Source organism: Tamandua tetradactyla, chromosome 14, assembly GCF_023851605.1.
Source record: "Tamandua tetradactyla isolate mTamTet1 chromosome 14, mTamTet1.pri, whole genome shotgun sequence".
Taxonomy (NCBI): Eukaryota; Metazoa; Chordata; class Mammalia; order Pilosa; family Myrmecophagidae; genus Tamandua; species Tamandua tetradactyla.
The window spans coordinates 93,245,103-93,258,514 of record NC_135340.1 but is presented as its reverse complement, the minus strand read 5'-3'; the positions used below and the strand labels follow the sequence as shown (position 1 = coordinate 93,258,514).

The 13,412-nt window shown below is 42.6% G+C and overlaps 1 pseudogene; it reads left to right on the top strand.

Moving 5' to 3' along the window:
• The first annotated feature begins 8,133 nt into the window (after positions 1-8,133).
• Positions 8,134-9,348, top strand: LOC143655517 (histone-binding protein RBBP7 pseudogene; annotated as a pseudogene).
• The last annotated feature ends 4,064 nt before the right edge of the window (positions 9,349-13,412 follow it).

Below are 13,412 nucleotides of genomic sequence, written 5' to 3'. Positions count from 1 at the left end.
ATGATTAGTTAACAATTTTTTCCATTTGTAAAGTGCTTTGGGCTGCATTGTTGTAAGTATTATCATATACATATCTGTGAAATACAATTCCATGTACATTCGTTTTGTGCATATATAAATTGTCCCACTTATACGCATACCAGTTACCTATTGCTGTGTAACAAACCAACCCCAAACCCACAATGGCTTAAAATAATAATTATTTGTTTTGCTTATAAATTTGAAATTTGTTCAGGGCTTGGTAGTGACAACTTGGCTGTACTCCATGATGGCTGGGGTTTATCTGGAATGACTCGACCAGCTAGGGCTAGGACAGCTAGAGATTGGCTAGGATTCCCTCTTCATTCATCTCAGGGCCTTTCTGTGTGATGTCTCCCACACGGCAGCCTCAGGGTGCTCAGATTTCTCAGTGTGGCTAAAGACTTCAAGAGTAAATGATCCAGCAGAAAACGTAGAAGTTCAATGGCCTTTTATGACCCAGTCTCAGAAGTCACAGAGCATCATTTCTACCATACCGTATGGATAGAAATAGTCACAAGTCCACCTAAATTCAGAGAGGGGACAAAGACCACTTCTGATAGGAAGAGTGTCAAAGAATTTGCAGGCATGTTTTAAAACCACCACAATGTGCGACTCACATGCAAGGTCACTTGTCTACACAATCATGTATCATTTAATCAATTTCGTCCTCATAAGGAAGAGAGGCAGCTATAATACTCAGGTGATCCAGGAGGTATTCCAAAGCCAGCTTATCCACCCTCCTCCCACCAGACTACTATGGGGCTAGAGTCCCCTGGATTAGAGGCCTCTGAAGCAGAAGTCTTCTAAGTGAGGTGAGGCAAGATCGCCTGGGAGAGACAGCTCATTTCATCACCCTCTTGATTGCAGGAATCCCATTGTAATATTAGTCTACCCCCTGCTCTAACCAAGGAGCAGAAAGCAATGGCTGATAGAAAGGATGAGTTTTGATGGGGAATAGGATGGAAGAGCTCTGAAGCCACCTTGGCTGGTGAATGGTCAGAAGAATCCATCCCCAGGACCAGGATCCTGCATGTGTGACTTCAGCGTGAGGTCACTGAAGCCAACTGCCCTTTCCCCAAAGAGAAAACCTGAAGGTCCTTTGCTAGCGTTGGCCACGTCAGCTGAGGTGACTCAGGGGAACTCCCACCCCTGATTTGCTCTTTAGTTTGAGCTTATCATGACAACTTCCCTTTTCTGAGTCCCTGGTTGGAGCAAATAATCTGTAAGGAAGCAATGGTCATCAATGGTAACACAAACGGTAGGAACGCAACCTGCATAAGCAGCCACCTGCAAATGAAGAACTGATAGGTGCTACCAACAGGTAAACCTAAAACACATTGTGCTAATGAAAAGAAGCCAGACAAAAAAGATCACACTCTTTATCATTCAGTTTCTATGAAATGTCCAGAAAAGGAAAAGGAAAAGCTGTAGAGACAGAAAGTAGATCAGTCGAGCTGAGAATGGGAATGCGGAGTCACTGCAAACAGCCACAAGAGATGTTTTATGGGTGACGGAACTGTCCTAAAATTGGATTGTGGTGATGGTTTCACAACTCTATAAATTTACTAAAAATCATTGATTGTACAGTTACAATGGTGGAATTTATGCTATGCAAATTATACCTCAATAAAGCTATGAAAAAAAATGTTTCAAAGCCACCTGCGTAGCTCACTGTCATCTCCTCTGGTCCCATGGGGCTGAAACCTTAATGATCAGAAACCACAATGGAGGCAAGTCCACTTCTTATTAAGAAAATCTAGAGGCCCAATGTGATGAGGTTCTTGGTGAGAATTTAGTTTCTACCTGAGGAGATTTAATAAGCCACCAGAATTCCCCCTAATTTTTCTGTCGTATTTGGGAGCAAGACTTAGGAGGGAGGTTAAAATCATGGAGAGTCTCACATATCCACATCTGAGTGCAAAACATAGTTTTATCTGTAATTTGTCCTTCATCCCTTTGTGTACATGCATATGTGTGCTCAGACCAGACTTTCCTTACCCTCCCTGACTTTAATACCAATGTTCGCTCCACTCGCAGGCTGAGGATACCCCGAAGGCTCCCACTGATAATGAAAAGAGATTAAACTCCTAGAAGGTTTATCATGCTGTGGCTCAGCCTCCACACTTCCAATTCCTGGGACCTGACACCGCCCAGCCTGTCCTGACTCCAGGACTTTTTTCTTCCTGTTGCCGCTACCCAGATGTCTTTTCTCTTTCACCCCTGCACCTCTGAAGGTCCCATCTCCAAGGCCTGTCAAATGAAGCCTTCCCTACTCGCCCTGGGCAGGGAAAATCTCTTAGCGTGTGCTCCCACAGGAATTTGTATCCATGCAACAGCAAGTCTCATGGTATTTACTATACAGGAGCTTCTGGCGTGCTGCCTTGCATGGACCCTCTGCTGGTCTCCAGACTGACAGCTCCCCTCGGATGACGACAGTCTTTTACCCTTTAGAAGACCCAGCATACTATCTGGCACGTGAAAGGCAAGTGAGAGATGTGGACCCGATTCTATTATTTAGACTGCCAGTGATGTCAAGTATTTCACACATGGCTTACTTCATAATCACACTGATACTGTGGCTTAACGTTTCTCGGTTTTTCTGTTAAACTTTACTTGGCAAAGCAAAAGCTGAAACAAAAATTTCTTTTCTTCCCCAAAATGTCATATCAGGGGAAGTACCAGAAGGAAACACAATTTGAATAAGACCTTGAGTGATTTGGACAGAGAGCCTGGACTTTCCACTGCCCTAAATGAAAGGGCACAGAACTCAACAAAAGCCAAGGAAGCAGAAGTGCCTGGTGATAGCAAGCGAAACTGGACATCTCTGGGGCAATTCTCTGTAAGAGCCAAGACCTCTGAATTCACCAAAGTGCAAAGCACAGAGAACCAGTTTCCCTCACTCACCCAGCTGCTCACTCAGTCACTTGTTCAACAGACTTTACTAAGCACTCAGCACCTGTCAGCTCCTCCAGCCCCGTACCAGACTCGGGGGATACGTTTAGACAAGTTTTGTTTCCTTGAGCGGTGTTCACAGTGTGACTGGAGGTGTCACACAAAGCACCTAGCAAATTCAACTGCAGAATATTAAGTACCACAGGACAAAATGACATGAAAGTTCAGAGAAGAGAGGGACCAGCTCAGTCTGGAGAAGACAGGAAGGGCTTCCCAGAGGAAGCTGCCCTTCAAATGGACTCTTATGGGGTGAACAGGATGTCATCAGACAGAGAAGGCATTCCAGACAGAAGGCGCAGCATTGGTAAATGTGCATAGATGTGAAACAAGAAGATGTGTTTTGGCAAAGGCTGGAATGTAAAATCAAAGGTTGGGGATAAGTTGGGAGAGATGGGCAGAATTTAGGTCATTGCAGCTTAGTGTACCAGGCTAGGGGTCTGGAACTGGTTCTGAAAAGTATGTGAAACCTTTGAAGGATTTTCAGCAGGAGAATAGCATGGTCAGATCTGCATTTTAGAAAGGTTGCTTGGATATAGTACCATATCTAGTGGATTGGTTCTTGGGGAGGCTGGAATCAGGAATAACAAGAGACTTTTTTGTAGAAATCAGCCTTACTGAGGTATAATTTAGCAAAATAAAATCCACCCATGTTAACTGAACACTTCGATGGCTTTGACAAATGTAAATAAATACCCCTGTAAACATCCCTATCAAGATTAGAAAACATTTCACTACCCCAAATTGTTTCTTCATACCCCTCTGCAGTCAATCTCATACTAACTCCTAGCTCCAGGCAGCCACTGATGTGCTTGCCAGCACTGTAGATTAGTTTTTCCTGTCCTAGGATTTCAAAAAGTGAAATCAACTAATTTGTACTCTTGTATGCCCAGCTCCCTTTGCTCGGCATGATGATTTTGCTGTTGAATGTAACTTGCTGTTGAATGTACCAGTAGGTCATTCCTTTTTATTCCAGAGGAATATCCCCTTGTATGGTTGTTTACAGTCTGTGGCTGTCATGAATAAAGCTGCTGTAAACATTCACATAGATATTGTTTATGACCATAAATATTATCAGTTCTCACTATTTGCAGTAGTTACAATCTATGAAGTCAGACGAATACCGAATGAGAGAATTCTGAACACTGTTCTAAAGGGGAAATTCAGGGTTAGGTTCCTGCAAGCCTCTGGTCACATTTTCATCACCTAATCAATGCATAACCTTGTTGTACGTGCGTTTCTGTTTAAAGATGCTTTATTTAATATATGTTGTTAATTCATTAACATTGCACACATGGCCAACAGCACTATAACTCATGCCTGAAGAAAGCTTATCTAATAATTCACATATTTTCTCTGTAAGACACATCGCAGCTTCCCTCCCTTCCCCTCTTCCTTTCTTTTTTTCTTACAACTTTCATTCCAAAAAGCCACTGTGGGGGTGGTGAGTGGGGGTGAAGGAGAAAAGGCTATTGCAACAGGGAGAAACACTCTGACCAGAAGACTGAAGAACTCTTAAGAGTTAGGCAAAAAGGTTTTTATTTCATAGAGTAGAGGAAACAAGACTAGAAAGGACTGGAAATGGCCCATTACAGCCTTCTCGCCCTTACGAACACTAGACAGCACTTCAACACTACACTTGGGGACCCGGTTAAACAGTGAAAGTACCAACATAAAATGTGGGAAAATATGGCACTAAATATACTATGAAAGGACACTTGTTTACATTATGAGAGCTGAAACCAGAAGGCAGAGTAGTACCTTGTTCAACCTCAGCTGGGAACGTGCCGGTCTGGCAATTCAAATTTTTCACTGCTCTGTGCTTGTTCAGGAATGAGGTTCAAGACCATGCAAGCACCACAAGTATTGATTTTGGAGTTACAAATAAAATTTAGCAAATAGGAAAACTGATAAATATGGAATCCATGAGTAATGAGAATGCACTGTCTTCATTTCTCTTGGATAAATATCTAACACTGGGATTGCTGGACCCCATGGTGAGTGTACGTTCAACTTTATAAGAAACCATCAAGCTGGTTTTCAATGTGGCCTTTGTGTGAACGTGTGTTTCTGTTTCTCTTTGGGTAAGTGCCTAGGAGTGGAAACGATGGGTCAGTCATAGAGTGAGTGGTTTTGGTTTGGTTTTGTTTCGTTTTTTGTAAGTGTAAGTTTAAATTTATTAGAAACTGCCAAACTGCTATGCAAAATGATTGTGCCATTTTACACTCCTACTGTAAGTGTTCTGGTTGCTCCACATGGCATTGTTTGGTGCTGCAGTCTTATAATTTTAGCCATTCTAGTGGGTCTGTAGTGATATCTCATTGTGGTGCTAATTTGCATCTTCACAATATCTAATAATGTTATTAATGTTTTCATGTGCTTACTGAACATTTGTATATCTTCTTTTTGTGACATGTCTATTAAAATATTTTGCCCATTTTTAAAACATTGAATTCCCTGTCTTATTATTACTGGGTTGAAAAATTCTTTATATGTACTGGATACTGATAGAGTCTCTTGGGGTTATTTATGTAAGAGATGATAAGGCCTGGATGAGGCTAACAGTAGTGACTAAACAGAAGCAGAAAGAGTCGAGAGATCCTTAGGTGACAGGTAACAGCATTTGCTGGAAAACAGGGGCTGCATCAATGGTTCAGAAGCAGGTCTGAGGAAAGTGTAGGATGGTGGTCTTTATCCTATAAACACTGCCACCTCTGGGTCTCAAAGAATCTGTAAGGTGAGGCCTTCTCAGGAGATGCCAGCGGAAAACATAGAGGGAGAATTGCCTGAGTTTTCCAAACTATGGCCTTCAAATTGGCAAGAGCAGTTTGACTGGGGACTGGGGACTAGGACCTCCATCACCAACTGTATGAGCTGATATTGCTGCAACAATGCTACCCATTTATCCTCCCCAAACTCAGTGCCACATAGCAATAATCACTCAATATCATCCCAGAAGTTTGCAGATTTGACTGGGCCCCACGTTCCAGGTCTGCAGAGCAGCTGGACTGACTCTGCTCTCCATGTCTCTCATTTGGACTAGCCAGTTTCTAAGGCGCGTCTTTCTCATGAAGATGGGTAGAAGCACAAGAGGGCAAATCCAATCCCAGAAACTCATGTCAAGCCTCTGCTTGAGTCACACTTTTTAACATCCTCCTTGTACAAAGTAAGACACATGGCCGATCCTTTAATGGGAGAGGAAAGGAAGTAATATATTCTGAATAATCCAAACTATTATAGGGGCTATCAAGAAGCATCTTTGATAAAGGAAAAAATCAGGTCTTTACTGATCTGGCTATTGTAATGGAAATTTATTGTTTTGTTAGCCCTGTACCCTTCCCTTCTTTTAGAAATAACATTTCCCTTTTTCTGAAAAATGTTCCCACCTATCTTTTCCAATCATGTGATTCAAATTGGAGGGACCACGTTTGCTACAAAACCATCAAACCCCTGATCACAGTTGATTGATCCAGGGGTAGATATGTGACCCAGATGAAGCCACTCAGAGACCTCCCTCAAGATCTTAATTTTGATAATGCAGCAAGGATGATTCAGCCTTCTCCAGTGTGCAAATTTTTAGATTAAGGTCCAAGAGTTTGAGAGGCTATGTTTCTCACTACATAAAGAGAATCAGTAAAAATGAATGAGGGCTGATGTACAGGGGTGTAAGTCTCCCCAGCAACGGGGGTGTTTTTGTTGGCTAAAGCTGCCGGAATTCAATGTACCAGAAATGGATTGGCTTTTCAAAGGAGATTTATTAGGTTACAAATTTGCAGTTTTAAGATCACGAAAGTATGTAAATTAAGGCATCAATAAAAGGATATCTTTACTCAAGGAAGGCCAATTGCGTCTGGGTTCCTGTGTCACATGGGAAGGCACATGACGATGTCTGCTGGCCTCTTCTCCTGGCTTCTGGTTTCAAATGGCTCTCTCAGCTCCTATTTCTAGTGGATTTCTCTCTAAACCTATGGCTTCTTACTTAGCTTCTCTGGGTTTCATCTCTTAGCTTAGCATCTCCAAACATCTATGTCTGGTTTCATCTCTCTGCTCTCTGTATCAGCTCTCCAAACATCTGTGCTTCCTCCAAAATGTCTCCCTCTTAAAGGGAGACTCCAGTAAGTGGGGTAAGACCCACCTTGAATAGGTGGGATCACATCTCCATGGAAACAACCTAACCCAAAGGTTCCACCCATAAGATGTCTATACCCACAACATCGGGTTAGAAGAGCATGGCTTTTCTGGGGTACATAAAATTTTCAGACCAGCACAGTGGGATATGAGTCCCAGGGATAAGCCTGGCCCTGGCACTGTGAGATTGACAGTGCCTATCTGACCAAAACAGGGGAAAGAAATGTAACACAATAAGGTATCAATGGCTAAGAGATTCCAAATAGAGTTGAGAGGCTATTCTGGAGGTTACTCTTACACACACTTAAGTGAGATATTGCTAAATGCCATGGTGTGCCAAGCCCTAACCAACAGGATTCCTAAAGAATACCCAGGGCTCTATCTGAAACTCTATAAAACTTTCACTCACTGAGTTTATTTTTCATAAACCTAAAACTACAGATGATTCCTAGGCCAGACAAGCCTTGAAACCCAGAATTACCAGTCTCTCCAGAGCATCAACCTGTTGTATCCCCTTATCCCAACATGAAGAAGTTAGAATGGTCATTGCCCAAATATCCCTAAGATTACAAGAAGGATCAAAGAAGAAGGAAGAGAGAAGATAGGGTTTAACAAATGAGCATGACTACTGAATCATTATATTAATATTTCATTTTAGTCTCCAGTATCTTAGAGTGGCTAGAAGGAAATACCCAAAATTGTGGAACTGTAACCCATACCATACTTCAAGATTTGTTCTATAACTACTTTTTAAAATATACTTTGAAATGTATTGCTTTTTTGTATAAATGTTATATTTCACAATAAAAACTTTAGAAAAAAAAAGTGAATGAAGCTGAGAAAAGAGCATTGAACTCAGTACCTGCCAGTGGCGAGGAGGCAGGAAAGAACGACAGCAGTGAGGCAGCAATGGAGCTCAGGCTTTGGCAGCTCCAAGGGTCAGACCTCCTAAGAAAGGTGGAGCGCCTGTGGTTGAGCTGCTCTGACCAATGTGGGGAGTCCAAGGCAGTTGAAGGGTGAATTACCCATTGCAAGATGGCATGTAAAAAGATGTTTGAAGATATCTGCAGGAGTGTGTCATCAATGAAGAATATAAAATCTAGAAGACAAATACAACATTTCTGTATAACCTGGTTATGACCCATGCTCATCAGTGGCCGAGTCTTGGTTCAGTGGCTTCCTGAAATGACTGAACTGGAAAGAAAGGTCCATGCTCTTCATTGCTAGTGCTGGGAACTCGCACATCTGATGGGCAGAGTCATTTGGTGGTGGCTTCAGTACGTGTTCCAAATGATGATGCACAGTTTGGCGTTTCCCGCTGTGAGCGTGACAAGGGTGGACTTAGTGGCTTTCATACTGAAACAGGAAAAATTTAATATGAGATTGAAATTACCCATGAAAGAAAAATAAACCATGCTCATTACATGCCTCAGAATCCTCATATTATTGCTACAAAAACATCTTCTGACATGTTGGGTTTTGATTATACAAAACACCTTGCTAAGCCAGACTGGATCTGAGGTTAAGAGGTCACCAAAAGGAAGGCTATGATCTTTCCTGGGATTCTAAGCTGAGTGGACATCTCCTAAGAGCATCTGACAGCCATACTGTCTGTTTGTGGGATATACATGCAGGACTAAAGGAAGGCGAGATTGTGGATGTTAATGTAATCTTTACTGGCCACTCTGCTGTTGTAGAAGATATGGTTTGGCTTCTGCTACAAAACTCACCTTTTGGATCTGTGGCTGATGGTCAGAAAAATTATGATATGGGACACCAGGTCCGATACCACCTCCAAACCAAGCCGCTGGTGAATACTTACACAGCTGAGATCAGCTGTCCATCATTCAGTCCCTACAGTGAGTTCATTATAGCGAATGGCTCCATGGATGAGACTGTAGCTTTATGACATCATTTAAAATTAAAACTCCACATCTTTGAATCTCATAAAGATGAAAATTTCCAGGTCCTCTCATCTCCATACAATGAAACTATTTTGGCTTCAACTGGTGTTAATCACCATCTCAGCGTGGGGGATTTAGGTAAAATTTGAGAAGAGCAGACAGCAGAAGATGCAGAAGACAGGCTTCCAGAACTCCTGTTCCTTCATGGAGGACACACTGCCAAAATATCAGATTTCATTTGGAACCCCTTGCTCAGTGTCTGAGGATAAAATCACGCAAATAACGGCAAATGGCCAGAAATATTTACAATGATGAAGAGTTAGAACTGGAGAAGCAAGGATCTTAAACGCACAATTGAAGAGGGGTTGCCTATTGAACGTAATGCCACACAAATGCTTGACTTATAAAGCGCCCAAAAGGCACGGTACAGTAGGAAATATAAGTGGGATGGTAGACGGTGTTCTTTATCTTCTAGATTCTAGCACCTCCAACTGAACTATTGTGTGTTGTCTGTATCATATTATAGCTATTATGGGAGAAAGGAATGTTGCTTAAGAAAGAACGTCATTGTTTTAAAACACAAGTAGCAGGTACTGCCTTTGATCAACTGCTTTAAGTCCCCATTTTCTCTAACTAAAACTGCTTGCTGTTCCCAGATATGTGAGAATAACTTATACCCTTTTTTCGTCCAACACCTCTTGATTGGCTTTGCAGAAATGAAGTTTTAAATTTTTAAAAAGTAACTAAAACCTACATGCAACAAGGAGAGGAGACGACAGACAGCAAAGGGGTCCTAGTGGCCTTCAACTTCCCGGTTCCGGTTGCTCCTTCCCATGGTTTAGGTATTTGAGACCTCTGAGTCCTTCCAATAAATTGTGTCTTTTATCAGAGTTAAAGTGTCTCATTGTCATCTCTGATCAATGGTCTTCGAACAAATATAATTCCCCAACACAGTGCCAAGGGGGAAGAACATACTTCAGCTCAACTTAGAAGAGTCTTGAAAGAGGGTCAGGATAAAAGGGTCCTAAGAAATAGGAACTGTTCATATTAGAGTGGAGTGAGCAGCTGCTGTGGGGAATTGGAAGGTATAGTCAGCTTCTCAGCATCGCTTCTCTCTTCGTCTGGTTAACAGAACTTCATCTTCTTGGGGGGTTCAAGTCCATGTGGTCTGGATAACTCTGCCCTTGGCATCTCTCGTCTGCTTCCTCTTCTTCCCCACAAGGAAAGCACCAGCCCCTGCTCCTTTTTGCCCTGGACCTGTTCCTGAAGTTTATCTCTACAATCTCATAGACCAGCAATTCTTTCCCTCACCCCTGGCTCATTCCAATCAGCAAGATAAACACTATTCCTCTTATTTTGAAAGAAAATAAAACCTCCCTTGACCTCCATCCCCCTACAGCTGCTGCCACATTTTTCTGTTCCTCAAAAGAATTGCCTTTACTTTGTCTCCACTTTCTCACATTATCATTTTCCCTTGAAATCACTCCCATTAGCCTTTTATCCCCACCATTTCAGCAAAACTGTTCTCGTGAAGGCATGCCCTGCTTAACTACGGCCAATGGTGAGTTGGGGGAGGGGCAGGGGGGGAAATTCTGGACTCTCTTGACTTCTCCTGATGTAAAGTGGCAGGAGCGAGGAATGATGTGGGCTTATTCAGAACATGCAGAATTCTATGGCTGCCTCTTCACTCACAGAGTTTTATTTCAGCCATGCCTTCCCTCTGAACTCTAGACATGGGTAGCCAATGGCCTGCCTGACCTCTCCACTTTTCAACATGTCAAAAGTAAACTTTTGATTTACTTTTTTGATTTACTTACTGCCTCCTAACCAACTTCTCCCACAGTGTTCCTTCTCTCAGAAAATGGCATCACTATCCACAGTCCCAAAGCCTTATGACCATGTTTGACCTCGCTTGCTCGCTTGCTCTCACCCTCCATCTCCAATCTACCAGCATATCCTAACAGCTCTATCTTCAAAATATGGCCTGGAACATAGCGGCAACTCGATCAGTGTTTGTTGAATGTATAAATGAATGAGTGGAGAAAGCCTGCTTGAGATATGAACAGTGGCAACCTCGATGGTTTCTGGTGCTCCTGGATCCAGTCATATCTGCATCAGAAATACTCCAAGACTTTCCTGTTATGTTAACCAATAAAGTCTTCCCTTTTACTTAAGTCAGTTTTAGTCAGCCAGTGCTTGTATTATTAAGCTCTCACAAACAATTCCCAAATGTTAGTAGCTTACAGAAACAACCGTGTTCTTATTACTCGCAGGTCTGTGAGTTGGTTGGGGTGACTCAGCTTCAAACTGTAGATTGAGTTCAGTCAGCTCTGTGTTTCTGAGACCAGCTGCTACCTAGGTCATGCTTTCCTTATGACAGATAGCAGAAGCACAAGTGGCCAAACTGACTATTGCAAGTTCATTTAAAATTTCTTCTCACAGAGAGGTGCAGCCCCTCTGGAGGGCAGTGTGGTGGCTCCACAGGAGGCTGGGAGCGGGGTTGCCGCAGGACTCTGAAACCCTGTAATAAGGTGTATTCTTGGAGGAACTGAGAGTGGACCCGAATGGACGTTTGCACGCTGGTGTTTAACACTGGTGTTTATGGCAACAGTGTCCACATTTTGCAATGCTGGAGGAGGCCTAAGGGTACAACAACCGAGGAATGGAAGGGGGAACTGTGGTGTATGCATACCATGGAATATTGAGCGGCTACAAGAAGGATTGAAGTGGTAAGGAATGCGACTAAGCAAATGACCCTTGAGGAGAACATTGTGAATTAAATAAGCCAGAAACAAAAAGACAAGTATTGTAACACCTCACTGGTATGGACTGACAATAAGATGCAAACTCTGAGAATTGAGTTCGAGACATAGGTTATTATGTAAAGAACTATTGAGAAGATTCCTAGATTGTCAGCTCTTATAGCAAGTCACATCTATTCTAGAGTTGTAAATGTTATTTCTAAACTCTGAGATGCTGAGCTTTTTCTGTATAACCTGGTTGTTCCTTGAAACTTTGTGTGTCTGGGTGACACCTGAGACTCAGAGCTAATGCAGCTATGAAAGTCAGCATTGCCCCATAGTTGTTGACACACTGAAAAAGTGATCGGACTTCAATTAAAGATATGAATGATGCTGATCTGGGTAGGAATAAGGTAAATCAGACTAAAGGGTAAAGGATGATATTGCATGTATTTTAAAACTTCAACTTCTGTGTGAGCCCAAAGGAAGAGATGTTTATTTGGTGCAAAATTTATATTTTTGGTAGCACACTATCTAATCTAACTTGTATGGTCAGCTTATTTGAACACTGTAACCACATGGAACCTTGAATTGAGAGTGAGGTCTTGTTGGTTTGGAAAGGTTGATGTGATGCCCTGGTATATTCCAGTATAGGAATCTTCTTCTAGGCAGAAGATTAAAAAGTATCTGCAAAGTCCCCTTGAGGGACTAGGGAAAAAAGTGGAAATAAACCTCCCCTCCTGGGGAAGACCCAATATTCTCGTAGTCATTGGGGACTGCCAATCTGATGGGCCAGGCTTGATCTTGGGGTTTGCCCTTATGAAGTGTATTCCTGCAAAGGGGAAGCTAAGCCTCTATATGAGTATGTCGATGGGTCACCTCCAGAGAACCTCTTTTGTTGCTCAATTATGGCCTTTCTCTCTAAGACCCAGAGACATGTAGGACATGACTCCCAGGTATGTAAGTCTCCCAGGCAGCATGGGACATGTCTCCAGGGGATGAGCTGGGACCTGGTATCACAGGATTGTGAAAGCCTTCTTAACTAAAAAGGGGAAGAGAGAAATGAAACAAAATAAAGTTCCAATGCCTGAGAGAGTTCAGATAGAGTCAAGAAGTCATTTTGGAGGTTGTTCTTATCCAGCATATAGACATCTCTTTTCAGTTTTTGGTGTATTGGAGTAGCCAAAGGAAAATACCTGAAACTGTTGAAATGTGTTCTAGTTTGCTAGCTGCCAGAATGCAACACACCAGAGACAGATAATAAAAGGGGATTTATTTCGGCAGCTAACGAAAGCTAATAAAAGGCAGCTAACATTCAACTGAGGTTCTTTCTTACGTGAGAAGGCACAGGGTGATCTCTGCTGGCCTTCTCTCCAGGCCTCTGTGTTCCAACAATTTTCCCCGGGGTGATTCCTTTCTGCATCTCCAAAGGCCTGGGCTGAGCTGCAAGTGCTGAGATGAGGTATGCTGAGCTGCTTGGGCTATGCTATGTTGAGTCTCTCATTTAAGCACCAGCCAATTAAATCAAATGTCATTCATTGCAGCAGGCACGCCTCCTAGCCCACTGCAGATGTAATCAGCAACAGATGAGGTTCACGTACCATTGCCTCATGGCCACAGCAACTAGGTGCCTTCACCTGGCCAAGCTGACAACTGAATCTAACTACCA